At 39.3% G+C, this 19,743-nt stretch overlaps 1 protein-coding gene and 2 long non-coding RNA genes across 12 annotated transcripts in view; 1 reads left to right on the top strand and 2 right to left on the bottom strand.

Moving 5' to 3' along the window:
• The window catches only part of LOC111092369, an 84,791-nt gene extending 74,706 nt beyond the window's left edge, over nucleotides 1-10,085 (bottom strand). Inside the window, exon 1 of the long non-coding RNA XR_005378338.1 lies at nucleotides 8,830-10,085. This is a non-coding gene — a long non-coding RNA (uncharacterized LOC111092369). The remainder of the gene's footprint in view (nucleotides 1-8,829) is intronic.
• DCLK1 (doublecortin like kinase 1) overlaps nucleotides 1-19,743 on the bottom strand; it is a 341,215-nt gene that overhangs the window by 277,754 nt on the left and 43,718 nt on the right. The window lies entirely within an intron of this gene.
• Nucleotides 1,025-19,120, top strand: LOC111092370. Of its 2 annotated transcripts, none has more exons than XR_005378341.1 (3): nucleotides 1,025-1,132; nucleotides 5,237-5,345; nucleotides 18,814-19,120. It is a non-coding gene; the product is annotated as an uncharacterized LOC111092370 (long non-coding RNA). The 2 variants fall into 2 exon arrangements; XR_005378339.1 differs by lacking the exon at nucleotides 1,025-1,132 and adding an exon at nucleotides 1,144-1,453.

Below are 19,743 nucleotides of genomic sequence, written 5' to 3'. Positions count from 1 at the left end.
CAATTATTTGGGGCCACAAAATAACCTGCTTGTATTTGAGGATCTCCAATAGATAATTAATACAATATAAGGAATTTATAGAATTCTATCAATCCAAACCAAGCAAAGAGAGTGAATGGTACTCAGTCAGGGTTTAACTGTATCACCACCTGCCATAACCCAAATCAGCCCTCCAGGCCTGACAGCAAAGGACAATGGCTCTGGCTGACTCACACCTGAGATATGGAAATAGAGCTTGCACTTGTCCTTAGCACCTATTTTAAAAATAAGGACTTTGCTACTTCTGACCTCAAAAACTCACACATCACTGATGACCTAATGCAACACACACCCATGAAATAGGCCCGTGGACCATAATAGACAGATATGCACCTGAATTACTATGCCTAAAATAGCTTATAAAATCATAGTCAAAAATCCATATGAGCTAAGTTAAGAAATTATTTCTATAAAAACTACAATATATGTTGTACACCAATATAGAAAAAGGTTGGTTAAAGTTTCCAGGTTATTTTTTTAATTGGGAAAGCCATTTGATTGTGGTACATGCACTATAATTCATACCACTTCCAACCGGAATATTAGAAAGTGTAGATCATACACAATCGAATATCAGTATCATACTTCCACAATGACCTACAAAGATGAACAGCTGGCTTCCTTTCATGAGAGCCCAACATTAAATTTAAGAAAGAAGACTGTACAGCTTATTTGGTGTCTTGTAACTGCAGCAATAGATTCTCTTTTGTTGAATAAGTCATTGACATCAAGTGATTGATGAGACAGAGATGAGAACTTAGATGCTGTGAAACACCACACAATTGTCAGTTTCCATAAGCACCTATACCTAAGTGTAACTGCCAGGCTAAGGAAAGTCAGGAAAATCCTTCGGAATCCTTCAGGCTGAAAATAAAGATGGAGGCCTAACTTGAACAAGTACTAAGATTCCCACTGCCTGTCACTGCCAAGAATGAAGTCACTCGGTAACAGACTCACAGCTCCTTATGCTTTGTGCAGCAAAGGCTGCTCCTTAGCAACCCATGTCGACAATTGAGTTTCCACGGAAACCAGAAAGCTCAATTTATAAAACTAGGAAACAAAGCAACTGTAAAGGCAATATTAGACACAGAAGGTAACTCTATTCTTATCATTGCTGCTGAGTTCCTACCAGTGGAATGGCACAAATATTTTATTTTTAAATCTTTAAGGGAAAAAAGATCAATTTATACCACATTACTCCCATCCACTGATTCTTTCTGAAAAAGGGTGGGAAATACATTTTTAGAATTCAAATGAGAATTAGCATTAAAAATTTGTGTTTTAAAAAAGCAGATGGTTTTTGAAGGTAAAGAATATCTTTAGAATCTCTGCAAAATATAAATTCCTTCCAGATCACAAGCAGAATTCTACTAAAGACTTCATTCCTGTATAAAACAAGGAGATATACTGTCAGGTTTGTTTCCATTACTTCTTGTACACAACTACTATGGCTTTCTGAATAACACATTTTTCTCATGCAGGGAGTAGTATATGGGAGCACAGAATGAGAGGAAATATGAGTGAGGATGAAACCAATAAACATAGGCATTATTTATAAGCTACATCTGACTATTCTGGGAAATCAAGCATATGTCACATGTCACCAACTGCCATATAACTTAGAGCTCCCAAAAAAAAAAAAAATAGCTCCCAAACAATTTTATAAAGGCAAATGAATGAACCATTTTCATGAAAAATTTCTCTCTATTGTCTGCCTCTTAAGATAGATCAGCCCTTCTTTATTGCAAAGGCTTGAGTTATTTAACCTGTGAGCCTCAAATTCTCAGACATAAAATGTGGATGGAATTAATAAGAATTAAATGAAATTGGATGAATAATAGCCGAAGCACAGTATAGGCACTTAATAAATGCCAGTGCTGGCTTACTGACTTGACCGACCTTCTTTCAATATATTTTGTATTTTTTTACCGCTATCACATTTTTAATCCGTAAGACTACTTTCTTTTTCTTGAGGAAATAGAATGAATAGAACTTGCTGCATGGAAAAACAAAGTGTTTAACAGGGAGAAAATTATGTTTTGAAATTTATGCAAAGAAATGCTGACTGGCAGTGTGCCTGGGTGGCTCAGTCAGTTTACTGTCTGCCTTCGGCTCAGGTCCTAATCTTAGGGTCCTGAGATCAGCCCCACGTCAGGCTCCTGGCTCAGCGGGGAGTCTGCTTCTCCCTCTCCCTCTGCCCCTTCCCCTGACTTGTGCTCTCTCCTTCTCTGTCTCAAAGATTTTTAAATTTTTTTTTAAAAATGGTGACTGACATAGGGTTACCAATTCAGTATCGTAAAGGATGTCAGATTTCTGTAGTCTGATTGATATAGGTGGAGCTGACACTAGTATTTGTGAGCACATTCACAATAGTCACGTACCTTATTTTTGTATATCATCTTTACTTCCCTAGTCTTCCTTATTGAATGGAACCAGTGCCTGAAAACTGCAGATGGCTCAACTTTCAAAAACAATCTGAGAATTAATGCAAGTAGCCATTTGCTAAGTTCCTGAAAAGCTCTGATTGCACTTGACTTCTCCTTCCATTTCTGCTATTGTGTGCCATTCTTATCATATAGTTCTGAGAATTCTTCCTCCACATAGTTTAACAGAAGAATTTTTCAAACCTGATTCTCCCTGGCAAATATAAAAAGACCCTGGTTCTTGTATCAGTACCGAAATTACATTAATTCAATGATTTGCTGATTCCTTGTCATCCGCACAGTACCACTACAGATGCAAGGACAGGAGAAAGACATAAGAGTATAGGTTTAAATTAAGAAGAGACTTAGGGACATCTCTGACCCAATGGGTAAATTACGTCCTTTCAGCCCTGTTGACTAGTATTCTGCTTCTCCAGCTACTGCATGCACACTTTCCTAACAATAGGAAATTCCTGATTCCAACAGCAGCTCTGGTGGTTAGAAATTCAGATTGTACCTGCCACCCTATACTTCACCTGGGTAACATCTATGCATCAGTTTCAGCTCTACCGTTCAAAGCAACATGCTCTAAATTGTCTCCATCTTTCTACATGATGCTCTCTCAGATGTCTGAAGATGAGGTCATCCAGTCCAAGAAAGAATGGACTGGGGCACCTGGGTGGCTTAGTCTTAAAATCCAACTTTTGATTTCAGCTCAGATCATGATCTCAGGGTGGTGAGATGGAGCCCTGCAGCAGGCTCCATGCAAGTGAAGCCTGTTTGGGATTCTCTCTGACCCTCTCCCTCTCTAAAAAATAAATAAATAAAAATTAAAAAAAAAAAAAAGAATGAACCAACAGTTAGACTATAGTTCCTTCTTTCACATCTTCCTAAGAAATCTCAAACAAATCATTTAACCCTTCTAACTTTACCTTCCTTGCCTATAAAACAGTTATAATAATCCTCCTATTGAGGGATACAAAGAAGGGGAAAAGAGAAAGTGGGGAAAGAGAAAAAGCAAATAGAGTAGTAGAGAAAGTGGTGCCATTTACTGAACACTTGATACCAGGCTTTCTCCAAGTGCTGAGTGCTTCTCAACTATACTCACTATGTTCTGTCCCATTTTACAGTGAATACATGTAGACTTGCCTAGAGTCACACTGCTATTAACTCTTAATCACTATGCTTTATGACCTTTCTGTATCTCACGTTCTTTGTTCCCCAAATTGTAACATATTGAGTACACATAATTATTTTCCAGACAAGTGATCCCAATTCACCAATTACTTCCTATGTAATTTGGATTCAAGAATTTTCGGCAATCTACTCGCCCCCCAGTGGATGCACACTGGCTTGCCAACATCCCCTGGAAGTGGATCACTGAGACATAACTGTGTATGTACTAAGAGGGAATGATTAATTACCAACCACTCTGCTAGTGCTGGAGAAAGCAGGAGTGAATAGACAGTTCTTGTCCTCAGGCAACTGAAAGTCTGTTAGAGTGAAAGACATGTAAGTAGGAAGAAATAATATTTTTAAAAATGCTATATTAAAACCATGAAGAAGGCATAATGGAAGAAAGTAGAAGAAGAACCAGAAGCAGTCAGCACTGTAAACACAGACTCAACACTTGGAAGAATGCAGTGAGACAGTCAACCCCCTAGGGCCACACACTCTGCTGCATATGTCCCCTCTGGATTTGCCTTAGCAAGTCATAATACATGGTTGACCCATTCTGGTTAACAAAATTCATGTCATTTCCCCATAAATTAATGCCAAGCTATTGCCCTGACCAATACTTATATAACTGGTATTGAGGACATAAATGGAGAGCTTGCGGTATCATGAACATTAATATGATTTTTTTGTGACCCATCATTTTTGTAGATCATAATCATCTGATTCTTTCACTAACCCATACCTTAGTAATATAAGTACTGTGGACTGAATGTCTGCTTCCCCAAAATTCATATGTTGAAGCCCTAATTCCCATTGTGGTGGTACTTGGAGGTGGAGCCTTTGGGAGACAATTAGGTTTAGAGGAAATCATGAGGGTAAAGTTCCATGCTGGGATTAGTACATTATAGGAAGAGAAAGAGAGCCTGGAGCATCCTTTCTGCCATACAGTGAGACGGTGAACATCTACAGGACAAGAAGGCCTTCACCAGACACGAAATCCGCTGGCTCCTTGATCTTGCACTTTCCAGCCTCTAGAAGTAGGAGAATAAATGTCTGTTGTTTCAGCCACCTACTTGATGGTATTTTGTTATAGCAGTCCTAACTGACTAAGAAAATAAGCCTACCAATTATGTCTTCTTTAGCACACAGGCCAAAATGTGTTAAAAGCATCTAAACAATGTTTACAGGACTGAGGCTTGCTGTTGCAACTGAACCCCCTCCAAGCTGGCAATGTTTGCACTAGTTGGCTCAAGTTCTTTTTTTTTTTTTAATCTTATTCTTTTTTTTAAATTTTTATTTATTTATGATAGTCTCACAGAGAGAGAGAGAGAGAGGCAGAGACACAGGCAGAGGGAGAAGCAGGCCCCATGCACTGGGAGCCCGACGTGGGACTCGATCCCGGGTCTCCAGGATCGCGCCCTGGGCCAAAGGCAGGCGCTAAACCGCTGCGCCACCCAGGGATCCCCCTGGCTCAAGTTCTTAAAGGGTAGAAATCCTCCTACTAGTTTTTCATGTCAGCCTTAAGAAAACCATGGTATTTTATCAAATTATTATTAAAAGTGATGTACAAGTTGAATATACTAAAACTTTTGCAGGGTGTTTGGAGAGATGAGCTGTGCATAAATGAATTATCTGAGTAGTGGAGTGAGTGGATATAAAACACCACAAACTACAAGCAAAGCGCTGATGGAAACACAAAGTCAGGTTAGTTTTTGGTAGAGTTCTCAAATAGCCTTATTTTTTTTTTAAAGGTTGACTGATTTGAGAGAGAGAGAGTGCACAAGTGTGAGCAGGGAGAGGGGCAAAAGAAGAGGGAGAAGGAAAGAAGCAGACTCTCCATTAAGCATGGAGCCCAACATGGGGCTTGATCTCAAGACCGTGAGATCATGACTTGGGCCAAATCAAGAGTTGGACGCGTAAGCAGCTGAGCCACCTAGGCGCCCTCGAATGTCCTTATTTTATATAGACTTAAATATTTTGACATAAAACATTAATAAGGTTGTCAATTTATGCGTACAAGAAAAATCAGGCTTAAATTTTATGACTCTGCCATTTTACTGGGTCTTCAAGAATGCATCCCTCTATAAATGGTGACTCATCACTTAGGGAGGGCTGTTTGGAGAAGATAAAACTGCAGGGCATGATGGACACTGATTCTGAGAAAAAGGAGCACTTCCGTTCAGTGAGAGAAAGTAAACAAAAAGCAGGATACGGCAACCAAACACATGACATTGAAGGGTGTATGTGTCTTGCTGGAGCAGAGGAGTCCAGGTGCCCCATTGCTAGAGCTAAGGCCACGTGTGGGCGGTTGTGATGTTACCGCCACTGTGGGCTCCCAACAGTTCCTTAATGTAGAAAAGCACCACAGAGGCTGATGTGGCAGCTCAAGACTAAAATCACTGATCATGATAATGGAAATGAAAAGAAACTTGTACATGAAAGGCTGAGAAATTGAGAAAAGAGAAAAGGAGACATTACAACAATCCAAAGTTTTGTGGACAGTAGTACTTAGCACCAACAACAAGAGGAATATTGTTTCTTGAAACAAGGAAAATGAATTGCCATAATTTTAAATGCATTATTTCAAGCATTAACAAAAGGTTCCATCTATAGCTGGAGTTGCACAAAAGGAAAGCAAGAGATCATTAATGAGGGATGGGGGTGGGTGAAATGGGTCAAGGAGGTCAAAAGGTACAAACTTCCAGTTATAAAATAAATCAGTCCTGGGAATGTAATGTACACCATGATGACTACTGTCAACAATACTGTATTATACATTTGAAAGGTGCTAATGGAGTAAACGTTAAAAGTTCTCATCACAAGAATAACAATTATAACAATATGTGGTGATGGATGTTAACAAGACTTATTATGGTCATCATTTCACAATATATCCATTTGTCAAATTATTATGTTGTACACCTAAAACTAATACAATGTTATATCAATTATATCTCAATAGTAGGAAGCTTACTATTTAAAGGAAGATTAGAATGAATGCTTTTGTAAAATAAGTAATCACTGATTTTCCTTATGACCTCATCTGGATTTCCAGATATTGAAATTATATAAAATAGGGCACAAGTTTAAGTAGCTTTGTTTTTTGTTTTTGCTTTTTTTTAAGTAGCTCTGAAGAAAGGAGTCAGTTAAAATAGAACTTCTTATTGGATTCTAAAACTAAAAATAAGCCTACAGTTATCAGTAGAATGAATGACTATCTTAGCTTTTTCAGGTGTAAGATGCTTGTGGCAAGCTCTGACTTGCAATCTTACTCTTTGGTGAATAAAATATCTTTCTTCTTTTTATGAATATCAATTCTTAATCATTTAAATGAGTCACACATCTCTAGTAGGTTGCTTATCTGGTACTATTCCATGTCATCTGGTGCACATTTGTTAATGGACCTATTGACAAAAATTTCCCTTTTACTCATTCAAAGGATATGGTCCAAAATTAGTTTAGTGAGATCTGGTGCCAAAAAACAAGAGAGAGTGCATTAAAAGCTACTGATTTGTGATATTCCACATGAAAATAATATAGTCACACTTTATTCAATGTTTGGGGGGCCCGGATCATTTGGGAACTCTGAGTTTTTCAGATTTTAGAAAAAGAGTACAGTACACATATCACACATCACTTGTCCCTGCCAGTGGCATCTGAAGCAGTTTCCTATGATCAGCATATTAATAAGTCTGCAGTGAGATGTATATACATCCACACTGGATGGGAGAAATAGGACCACAAAATAGCCTCACAACTGGGGTCAAGTTTTGCCAACAGATAAGTAATGACAAAATTCCTGTTTCCACAGTTTTGGGGGATTGACTAGCAGAAAAGGGATCATGGGCCTGTATTTCACGTGACTGAGAGTTAATGAAGAAGGAAGAAGGAAAAGGAAGACCAGGACTAACTAGCCTGTGGGGGATAACTAGTGGTAGGGTGGAGAGACAGAAAGGAAAGCAAACAGATCAAAGGAACAACATAAAAACCAAGAGAATATGGCATCGATGAAGATCAAAGCAGGAAGATCAAGATGGAAATGTCAAAAATCAAACAAATGTTAACAAATTAACATTTGTTAATGTCAAAAATCAAAATCTGGAAATTAGGAATGAAACAAGAAGCTTCTAGTCCACCTTGGATTCTCCTACCTGGATCTAGGAAATTATAAGGAAATAGTCATCAAGATCAATAACATTTTAAAACCGATGTGTCCGTTTCCTCTAGTAGTCTAAAATTCAACTACAGTTGACCCTTGAGCAATGTGAGGGTTAGGGGCACTGACCCCTCACAGAGTCAAAAAAATCTTCATATAACTTTTGACTCCCCCAAAACTTAACTATACTTAGTCTACAGTCGACCAAAAGCCTTACTGATTATATAAACTACCAATTAGCACATATTTTGTATATGTATTGTATATTGTATTCTTACAATAAGGTAAGCTAGAGAAAAGAGTATGTTATTAAGAAAATCATAAGGAAGAAAAAACACAGCGTTGTACAATATTTATCAATACTTTATATTGCCTGATTACAAGATGAGTCACCTGTCAGTACCTACATCAATATTGTCTTATATGATATGCTATAGACATATATATTACTAGCATTGGTCATCAAAAACTGAAAAGATAATATGAAAAAAATTTGTATTTATTTACAGGTATAACAATTTGTGCCCTGATAGTGAAGAAGCAAGACTATGTTTGCTTATGATAGCCTTGTGTTATCAATATGATTGCCTCATGGTAGCCTAACCTATACACTAATGAATTGTTATAAAATTTTTTTTAATTTTTATTTATTTATGATAGTCACACAGAGAGAGAGAGAGAGAGAGAGGCAGAGACATAGGCAGAGGGAGAAGCAGGCTCCATGCACCGGAAGCCCGACGTGGGATTCGATCCCAGGTCTCCAGGATCGCGCCCTGGGCCAAAGGCAGGCGCCAAACCACTGCGCCACCCAGGGATCCCTGTTATAAAATTTTTATGGCATACAGTATTATAGTCAAATTCACAATATAGTTGTAAACATTGTTACATTTTTTCAAAAACCACTTACCTGTGAAGATAGGTTGATACGCAGTCTCTCCAGTTAGGAGAGAGGCATACCGTATGGTAATGTAGCAAAATTTTGAAACAGTAAGAAAACTAATACATTATTAGTTTATATTAAATATCACTCACCTTATATGATTAAATATCATTCACATGTGTAATGATAGGCTGTCTACTTCCATACAAGTCTTGCACACAATGTTCTACATGATGAATACTTAGGCAATGATGATGATGATGATGACACAAAAATGTCTCATTTTTGTCTCAAGAAACACAGTTATTAGATGTTTGCATGAAAACACACACATCCACAACAGAGAAGTTTATTAACTGTACAGCATGATGATTATTATTAAGTAGAAAGGATCATCATAAAGGTCTTCATCTTTGTCATCGTCATGTTAATAGGCCCATTGTTAGTAGGCTGAGGAGGAAGAGGAAGAGGAAGAGCTAGTCTTGCTGTCTTGGGAGGCAGAGGTGGGAAAGTGGAGGCAGAAGGGGAGGCGGGGGGCGGGCAGGCACACTCAATGTAACTTTATGGAAATATGCCATAATTTCTCTCTGACTTACTTGATTTTTCTGAGAATGTTTCTATGTGGTACCAATCCATCTTCTGCCGCTGACTTCCGTTTCAGTGTCTATATCATAGAAGGGTCTATGTCATAAAAGAAGTTGAAAACGGTCTTCAGTCATCAGAACCCTTCTGCCAGATTGCTCTAATGTCAATTTGTTTTTTGGCTCTGCTCCTTCTGCGTCTTCTTCTTCATCGTCTGGCATTGGTTCATCTCCATCAAGTGTGGCCTTCTGTTCATCCCTCTGATGTGATGTCTATTAGCATTTGAATTTCTTCAAGATATCTTGAAACCCTTCACCCCTCCCCCATCTTTGCTGCTATATCCACAATCTCTTTCATGATTTCCTTGATTGGCTCTGTCATAAATCCTGCAAAGTCCTGCACAACATCCGGACACAGTTCTCCCCAGCAGGAATTTATTGTTTCAGGCTTGATGGCTCTCACAGCTTTTTCTATAACAACCATGGCGTCCTCAATGGTGTAATCTTCCCAGACTTTCATGAAGTTCTGTCTGCTGCGTTCTTTCTGTTCCACAGTGCTGACAATCCTTTCCACAGAGCACAGTGTGTAATGAGCCTTAAAGGTCGTTAGACCCCCTGACCTACAGGCTGGATTAGAGACACTATGTTTGGGGGCAAGTAGACCACTTTGATGACACCCGCAAGTGTTAAACTTACGGAGTTCTGTGGGGTCAGGGGCATTGTCCAATATCAAAGGAACTACAAAAGGCAGTTCCTTACTGGCAGAGTATTTCCTGACTTCAGGGACAAAGCATCAATGGAACCAATCTAGAAAGAGTTCCTGTTGTCCAGGCTCTCTCATTGTACAACCAAAAGACTGGCAGCTGGTGTTTATCTTTTCCCTTCAAGGCTGAGGCGCTAGAAGCTTTGTAAGTAAGAGCAGTGATGATCATAAACCTGACTGCACTGGCACAAAACACTAGAGCTAGCCTGTCCCTTCTGGACTCAAATCCTGGTGCTTGCTTCTTTTTATTTACTAATAAGTACCATTTGTGGCATTTTTTTCCAGAATAAGAGACTTTCATTCACATTAAAAACTGTTCAGGCAGACATCCTTTCTCCTCACTGATTTTCTTAACAATGTCTGGGAACTCTTCTGTTGCTCTTGGTCTGAAGAAGCCGCCTCTCTCATTGTCTTGACATCTTTTAAGCCAAACTTCTTTCTAAAATGACCAAACCATCCTTTGGTAGGATTAGATTCTTCAGCTTTACATCCTTCACTTCCTTCTGCTTTAAGTTTTCATATAATGACTTTACTTTGTCTTAAATCATATGAGAGTTCATTGATACGTCTTTCTTATACTAATCCTGTGGGTACCCATATAAAAGCTGCATTTTTCGATACAAGATAAAAAAGTATTTCCCAAAAAGCGCAAGATTTCAGCACCAGCTGGCATAGCCACAGGGAGGAGTTTACAAATTTCCTTTTCTTTTCTTACAACAAGCAGAGATTGTGAACACTGGCAAACATCCTACAAAGTACAGGGCAGTCCCCTGAAACAAAGACTTACCTGGCCCAAAATGTCCATAGTGCAGCATCAAGAAATTCTGCTTTAAATTCACAGACTTTTGATAGAAGCTTTGTATCACTTATGTCACAAAATAATTATCTCAATGCATATAAAAATTCAGTGTAACATTAATGAAATGGTTAAAATGAAAGCAACTTTTAATGGAAAAACAGAATTAAATAATTGTTAACATAATGAAATCAACACTTAATATGACTCAAATATATTTTCCTTCAAATTATTCCTTTTTTCCTAACACCTCATGAATATAGTTAATATCTTAAAGCCTTACAGAAACAATGTGAATTTTGAAAACACAATCATTACTCAGTGCTTTATTAAATAACTTTTTGGCCAGATTATAAAAAGATCAAATGGAGCAGAAAAATTTTGAAGTCACATATTAAAAAGAAAATTAAGTATGCTGAAATCTACTTAAGAAGACCACCGATAGTTCAAAAGTATACACGGCTAATGGGTGGCTTTGAAATGCAAATTTTCCTAGTTCCAATTTAAAAGTCACATGCAGAAAATGTGGCCTTAAAAAGTAGGACCTCACTTCACAGAAATGGCATTCTTGGCAAGTTTCATTGTTCTAGAATTCTAACCTATACATGGGTAGAAAGCACCTGTTCCCATTCCCACTACACAAGAACACAGAGGTCTTACAGTGTACAAAGGATAGCATCAAACTATTGCTTGAATATGCTTTCACTTCTTCCAGGAAAAATAACACTCATTCAACTTAAACCGAAAGGTTGTAGAAATTAAGCAGAAGGATGCCTGGGTGACTCAGGTTGAGCATCTGCCTTCAGCTCAGGTCAAGATCCCAGGGTACCAGGATTGAGTCCAGCATCGGGGTCCTTGCAGGGAGCCTGCTTCTCCCTCTGCCGATGTCTCTGCCTGTCTCTGTGTTTCTCATTAATAAATGAATGGAATTTTTTAAAAAAGAAATTAAGCAGAGACTGACTTTGACAGGCATTCCTCAGAGAAAACTTGGTTTTCCTTTAACATTCCATTTGCTCCAATCATCTGGAGTAAGGAACAACAATGTTATCCAATCAAAATGATTTAAAGAGAACTGCTAGCATCCGACCAACAGCAGGTACTGGATAAGCATTAGCTAATGAGGGTGAAGAAGCTTCAATCTGCCCTCTGTAGATAATCTTATCTCCAGCATTGCTATTTTAGCACTCATTAAGATATGTCATTTGTCAATTAAATTCTCTGAAAAGTGCATAGAGACAAGCCATGTTCCCCAGACTCCCTGCATCAAGAAATCCTGATGGTGTCATCAAGTGCCCCCTCTCCTAGAACATCAGCTGAACAATTACAGTTCTTAGTTAGACCACTTTAAGAGAGTATAGTTTTCAAACCTCACTGTAATGGAAGTTGGCAGAAGCACTAAAGTTACTAAAATATTTTCATATGAAAAGAGTCAAATCCATGCACTGGACAGGATAAAAACCTGAGCCAGATGAACCCCAGCTACCCATCTAGCATTTTCTCTTCAGCATCTCTTACTTTGCTTCCTTGCTCCCATTTGGACAGGAGAGAATACAAGTAGATGGCCACAGTTAGACAACAGTTGCCTTAGAAACCCAACTCTTCATGAGTCAAAGTTATAGGGAATGGGCTCTGACCACAAAATTTGTTTCTTTAAAAATCTTTTGAGCATAAGAATATCTATAATCTCAGTTGAATTCCCCAACCACCTGTTCAGTGTTCAACAATGTACCCACACATTCCAAACTGGTATCTAGAAAGATTTTATGGAAGGCTAGTTGAAAGAATGAACAATCCATTCTTCAGTTGGCCATAAGGAAGCATCTTATTTAAGAAGGAAAAGGCTAGGTTATTGTAACAGACCAAGATGGTGGACGTTCTACCCCTAAATGGTCTCTGTCAGAGCCTTTAAGTGACCTCAAAGGGTAAGAACATTATCTAAAATATACTGAAAAATTCTAGTGTGCTCTTCAAGTGTCCATGAAGTCTCTGCAAGTTTTCTCCCATCTTATGATTAAATACTCTGCTGGGCCCCTTGTCAGTTCAACTCCAGTCCCTAGCCTGACATATCAGCTTATGGAATAGAGAGGCACTTACTATCTGTGATGATAATGAAAACTTAAATGGCTATAATAAAATGTCTATTGCCTATATTACCAATTAACAACCATGCAGTAATTAAAACATAAGTACTACAACTTCAGAAATGAGACTCAACAAGACTGAACATGGAACAGATTCTAAGAAACAGACAACTGTGTTATTCACATTCTAGCCAATCTGCAATATCACCATGTAACAAGTAGATGATCGACAAAACTCCTCTAGGAATAGTATTTTCCCTTGTGTCTTCTCATTCCTTTTCCCCCCGATTCAACAAATATTTATGATGCACCCACTATGTGCCATCCACTATGGTATTTAGTATCCTGGCTTTTTAACCCTACTCTTGGTCTTTTAAAGAGAGAGATGGGAAACTTGTTTCTTTAAGATGCTTTATACATTCTATTAAGCACAGGATTAGTGAGATATATTCGTTGCCTCCTAGTCAACAGACTCATTTCCTCCTAGATTTCTCTAAATTTCTTTGTTGTTATTTTTGTACCTAATTAGAATGTGCTAGAAAAGCACAGAGACAGGTCAAATTGAGACTCTTCTTTCTCAAGCAACTGTTTTTATCAAAAGGAAAACTAAATTTGTCTCTTGACATTAAAAATAGATTAAGGTAAACAGACACTTGGGAATGGACTGTCACAAAATAAAAGTCAAATAATTCCTGAGGCTTTCAAAAATTTATGCATAAATGTTGGTAAGCATTGATGAGTGATTTTCCCTGGCAGAATGAAAAGTATGAGGGAAAAAACTACACACAAGAATCACCAGATAGTAGCTAGGAACATCTTCTTCCATCTCCTTTCCTCCCTTACAGTTCATGATTCTTGGATTTAAAAATTGGACTCAAAAGGACAACAGCTGGTTGTTTGATTTTTCATTTGATTTTTTCAAATAGCTGATATACATCACTGAGATCACACAGGAATCAAATCTTGCAGGAATATTTTTAAAATTCTTATATATAGTCTGCTGAAAGAAATGGTTAAAAAGAATAGGCAAGAAAACAACTTGAGGTTCTGGAAGTCTTATTAAGAATCACTAAGCTGACAGCATAGAGGTGGGAGGAATTTACAAAGACTGGGGATAAAAGCCCAGATCTGGAAATAGTTACTCTATTTCAAGATTTGTCCTACAGAACTCTACTTTACAAGAAGTTAATTACACTTGTGAGAGACAATCACTCTGCGATTATCTATGCTTCCACTAAATCCCTATTAGAACAAGGGATCTGTGTGTCAGATTAAGAAAAATGTAAACCAAACAAGGTGTAAAAACTGATGTGAAAGCAATAAGCCAATGCAAGTCTTTACTACTATTGGTTATATGGCATCTAGTTTAATTTTTTAAAAAACTACTCTTAAGAAAAAAAAAACTACTCTTAGGATAGATCTACATATACCACTTTCCCATCAAAAATCAAATCAAATTACCATTCTATTCTCAAAAAAAGTCATGAGATTCTATAAATCAAGGTAAGACTTGACTACCTTGATATACCACCTGTCAAGGAAAACAAATGTCTTCTTATCACCTTAATGTCAAAGAGAAATTACTAATAACTGATGTTTTCTTTAAGTATCCACTTTTAGATAGACTTAGATACTATAAATATGCCTGGGGGCCCCCAAAGCAACACTTGTTACCAATATTTTAAAATGGTGATTTTTAACCTCAAAACTATGTATACAAAGTATACTGATTTCTCTCCCTAGGAAAAGTCTGAAACAAAAGCCTCTGTGCTCTAAATGTTGCTTTTGGAGATCTTTACCTTTTATCTTTATACTTAAAATACATGTATTTTATGAACAAATCAAATGATGCAAAACAAATGAATTCTTTATAGACTTCAGTGCACTTTCTCAGAGGTAACATCTTTTCCATTTGTTGTGGTTTCTGAACCTCATTCCATATGGATATACATCCTAGGGTTTTTTATTATAATTATGAAGGAAATCATATTGTACATATTCTGCAAACTGCTTTAGTAAAGGTAAAAATTACTAATGGGAAACAAAGGTTAGACACTGCTCTGTACCACCATTCCCAGAGGTAAGTGTCCATCTATAATTATCTGTCAAGCTTCAACTATGAAATTCCCGTGACTGCTCATGTTTGCCACAATTCACCCTCCTGCCGCCCATCAGAAATGGACACTGCACCCTGTTGTCTAACTGGGGGGACGTCTCCCAATATCCCTAATATAATCAAGTGAAATGACAGTTGGGATAAACCAAGAAAGCTACAGTCTGCCATTAAGCACAGTAAGCAGGGCATCGCGGGTGGCTCAGTGGTTTAGCACTGCCTTCAGCCCAGGGCCTGATCCTGGAGACCTTGGATCGAGTCCCGCGTCCGGCTCCCCGCAGGGAGCCTGCTTCTCCCTCTCCTTCACCCTCTGCCTCTCTCTGTGTGTGTCTCTCATGAATAAATATATAAAATATTTTTAAAAAAATTAGCACAGTAAGCTGGCTAGCTGCTACAGAAGCCCTTGGAAAGGGCAAACCAAAAATGAGACGGACACAATGTGCTTCCCACAAGCGCTTGGCGCTAACTCCTGAAGCTGCCCCCTCATTCTTTCTTTGGATGCCTATCCTCTTGGTGCTTTGGCAATGCTGAATAGACAGGAACCCAAAATAGAAATGTTTCATCTGCACGTTACTGACTTTTCAGTTAGTTACCCAGTAGTAAGATACTTTTGTGAAGAAATACTTAAAAAAAAAAAAATCTCTACACAAACCAAATCTGTGGCACTCGGGACAAGGGCAGACACTTTCAATAAGAAATTACTATGATCACTCTACATTAGGTAGAAAACTCTCATCCTTCACCAGCTACAACTAGATCCCCTAGCTGTGGGTTTGTTTTGTTTTCGTTCCTCATTCAACTCAACAGTCAGATGTTTACCCATCTGACATCACTGTTTGTCAGTTATTAGCATTATTTAATTAGCTTCTTCAACAGACCAAGTCAGCTCAGGAGCTGTTTCTATGACTTAAAACATTACTTGCACTGGCCCTCTGGAGTTCACCTCCATACAGCCCAAGATCCCCTGAGTTCCAGGACACCTCGGGTGTTGGGACAAAGCACAGGGGAGACAGAATCCATCCCCAGACAAGTCTGCACAAAAAGATTTCAATGCTTCACACTTCAGCTGGAAATAAACTGTTTTCTGGACAGCTTTTAAAACACTGTAAAGTGATAGAGACTTTTTGCATATCTGCCCAAATGGGATTGCAAAGTTTGCAACAAAGTAGGGCATGTATCGGGAAGCCTGGGTGGCTCAGTGGTGGAGCGTCTGCCTTGAGCTCAGGGAGTGGTTCTGGGGTCTCGGGATTGAGTCCCACATCGGTCTCCCTGCAGGGACCCTGCTTCTCCCTCTGCCTATGTCTCTGCCTCTCTATGTCTCTCATGAATAAATAAATTAAATATTTAAAAAAATAGGGCACTGATCTTCCAGCACAGGTGCTGCCACACAGAAGATAAGCTCTTGTAAGGGGTCCCGTGATTTCTTCACCCATTTTTGCAATTAACAGTGTTAGCTAATGGTGTTAGGTAATAATTCGGTAATCGATTTCTGAGCATCCCCCAGAGGCAAGCATTCATGGGCACAGAAGCACGAGAAGACCCATCCTCTGACTGTAAGAAATCTGTAGCCTAATGACAGATACAGATGTGTAAAAATGTGTCTGGAAGACCAGGCCATGTGGACTGCCAGCACCCAAGAGACGCTCCGTGGATATGGATGCCTCTGTTCCACTGAGAAGCCTTCTGGAGGCTGACATTTGCTCCTCTCTTGTCCTGACTCTCTTTCAACAGGAGAAGGGCTTGGCTGGGGTAGGCAGGCTGAAGTGGATACTTAATATTAGCACATCAGTGTCCACACCCAGGACACTGTAGACACACCCTTCTCCCAGGGCCTGAACAGGGCCAAGGACAAAGCTCCCCCGGAGAATAAGGAGAAAGCAATGAAGGTGGTTAGAGATCAGACAGCAAGAGACACAACCTGTGGTTTTTTGTTTTTAGCAAAACTTTTAGGGTTGCCCTTGGGCAGGACCAGGATGTCAGTGCATATAGGATGCTTTGGCTGGGTCTGAATTTTTTTTTTAATGTGATGCAGGAAAATGATAAAGTTAGGTGTTTCTTCAGAATTAAAGGTTCAAATTCACCTTTGGAGATCAATCACTGACGTCTGGTGGAAAACACTTGAAGGGCCTGTGGCTGTGCAAAAGTAAAGCCAATGTTCCATCCTGGAAGAGGGTTTGAGACTGGAAGGAGTGAGCAGCCCTCACAGCAACTAAAGGTTGTCAGTTGAGGCATGGCTCTGCACACAGCACTTGCTTTTAGGGAAATTTCCTTCTAATTGGCAGGAGAGGGTCTGCAAGCAGGGGCCCCGCATCCCAGGATGAATGGGCAGACAGACGGAGGGCACTCCCACTTTGGGCAGGTGAGCAGGTGCTCCCGCCAGGCCAGTCAGGAACTTGGCTCCGGACTCCAGGCGCACTCCCATGGAAGGTCCCATTTGAAGGCTTTCCCCACACCTTTCTTTCATGTAGAAAGCTTCCAGAAAGCTTTGTTAAATACTAATTTGGCCTCAGCTCTGCTGTGGGGAATGAAAGGACAGGCTCTTTTCCACACTGGGGAAGAAGTGAGACAGGGCAGAGAACCACAACCTGGGAAAGCAGGTGGTGAAATGGTGAACTGCGCCCTGTACGAGAGCAGGGCAGCAGGGGGCACAGGTGGTGTCTGAGGCGGGGAGAGAAAGCCAGGGGGTCTGCACGTTGTAGGAGGGTTCCCAGGGGTACCTGGATGGAAATTCTCCAGGGAGTGGAATCTTAACACTAGCGCCAGGAAAATATCTGCATCTCTTGACAAACCCAACTACTTTATTCTGTGGCTAATAAGCCCCATGACAACCACATTTCCATTTGTGTCTTTGCTCTTAACAACTGGAGGATGCGAACTCTTTTAGATCAGCTTTCTAGTGCAACCATTTCCTCAGCACATTATTATATTCCTTCTCAATTCTAATCTCTATTCCCATGTTCATATGGATTTTACATTCTTATGAATACTTTTAAAGAAACAGATGAAATACCAATAACCAATAAAAGAAATAAAATTTTTAGTCTTTATGTTTGAAAAATGTTCTCAATTTACTTATCACCATTAGTGCAAAAAGTCTGAAATCAGTTTAAATGGCTTTTACCAGAATCATTAATATGAATTAGAGTAGATTTTACAGATTTTTTTCTAATACAATCTTCAATAGGCCTCTTGTCTAGTCCACTTCAAATCACTCCTCCTCTTCGTAATCTCATATTATTTATGAATCAAGATGTAAACTCCTCCCTACTTGACTGAAAAAACCCACATTATAAATAGTCGGGTGACCCAAGAGAAACAGGCCCAATTTCCCGGGACCATTGACCTGGTAGCCTCGGATAGAAACACAGGCCTTTCCCCAGCATTCGTGGTACAGCTGATATAACTCTAATTACTATTGGAAAAAGAATCATGTTCCAAGTCAGTCTGTATATGTTTCTTCCCTGTGCAACACTCTCCAATTATTCCATTCCCTTGCGACCTTCTCCACAGGACTGCCTTCCAACAGGAGCGCCAGGCTGTCCGTTTGCAAAATGTTCCTTTTTGCTTCAAGTTTCCCATCACCCACCTCTTCCGACAGCAATTCTCTGGCAAAGGCACCTTTTTTCTTTTTTTCTTTTCTTTTCTTTTCTTTCTTTTCTTTCTTTTTCTCTTTACAAAGAAACCTATAACTGGCAGTTCTGGTCACTTGGTTTCTCTGACTCCCTTTCTGTTTCTGAGGCATTGGTTCTTGCCGCACACCAATAACACCTAACACGATTTGTGTTTTTTTTCTCTCCTACAGTTAAAATATGAAACAAGACAAAATCTTATTTCCTCTGGTACAAGACTACTCCAACAATAGCTATTGGGAAAGGCTGATGACACTTTGCTCACCACTTATCAACATGAAAGAACGAAAGCTTTTTACTCTACTGCTGATTAATCATTACTGCGGTCAAACTGGAGAGGATTAACAAATTTTAGTAATCCAGAATGTGTTTTTTTCAATTACCATAGTCCCCAAATGTGCCACATGCATTGTGAGAATGAACATCATATTGACAACCTACTGCTATAAAAAAAAATGTATGTACTTTATCTTGATAAACTGTGATGCCCTACAATGTACTACTATAAGGCAGTGTTGACTTCAGAATGGGCTGACATAACAGTTGTAGGTTTACCAATGTGGGAAAGAAAGGCATTCAGCCTTTATTGGTCTGGGGAAGGACAGAGACAAAAAGGAAAATACTTCTCTTTGGGTCTGGACATTCAGGGCTTTCTGGACGAAAATTTTCACAGCTGGAGACGTTGGACCTATCCCCGATGAGGCTGCTCATTGTCTATTTACAGAGATGTCTAAAGGCACTGGAGGAGCTTGTCTTAAGAGAGGAGTCACCAAGAAAACCAGGGTTGGGGGCGCATCTCAGGAAGTGGGATTGGGGCTCCACAGACAATTGGGGTTAGAAATTGTGAGCTTTCTGAGAACTGGGACTTAGGGTGTGCATGAAGAAATGGCAAGAGATGGGAGAAGCACCCCCCCCTTGAAGGAGGAGCCATATCTTACTCATCTTTGCATCCATCATGACTGGCACATAACGAACGTCTTCTTACGTGACAGCTGCCTCATCTTCCACTTTTATTTTTTTTAATTTTTTAAAAGATTTTATGTATTTATTCATGAGAGACACACAGAGAGAGGAACAGACACAGGCAGAGGGAGAAGCAGGCT

The sequence above is a fragment of the Canis lupus genome, chromosome 25 (genome assembly GCF_011100685.1).
Source record: "Canis lupus familiaris isolate Mischka breed German Shepherd chromosome 25, alternate assembly UU_Cfam_GSD_1.0, whole genome shotgun sequence".
NCBI classification, from domain to species: Eukaryota; Metazoa; Chordata; class Mammalia; order Carnivora; family Canidae; genus Canis; species Canis lupus.
This window is presented reverse-complemented; position numbering and strand designations above follow the sequence as displayed.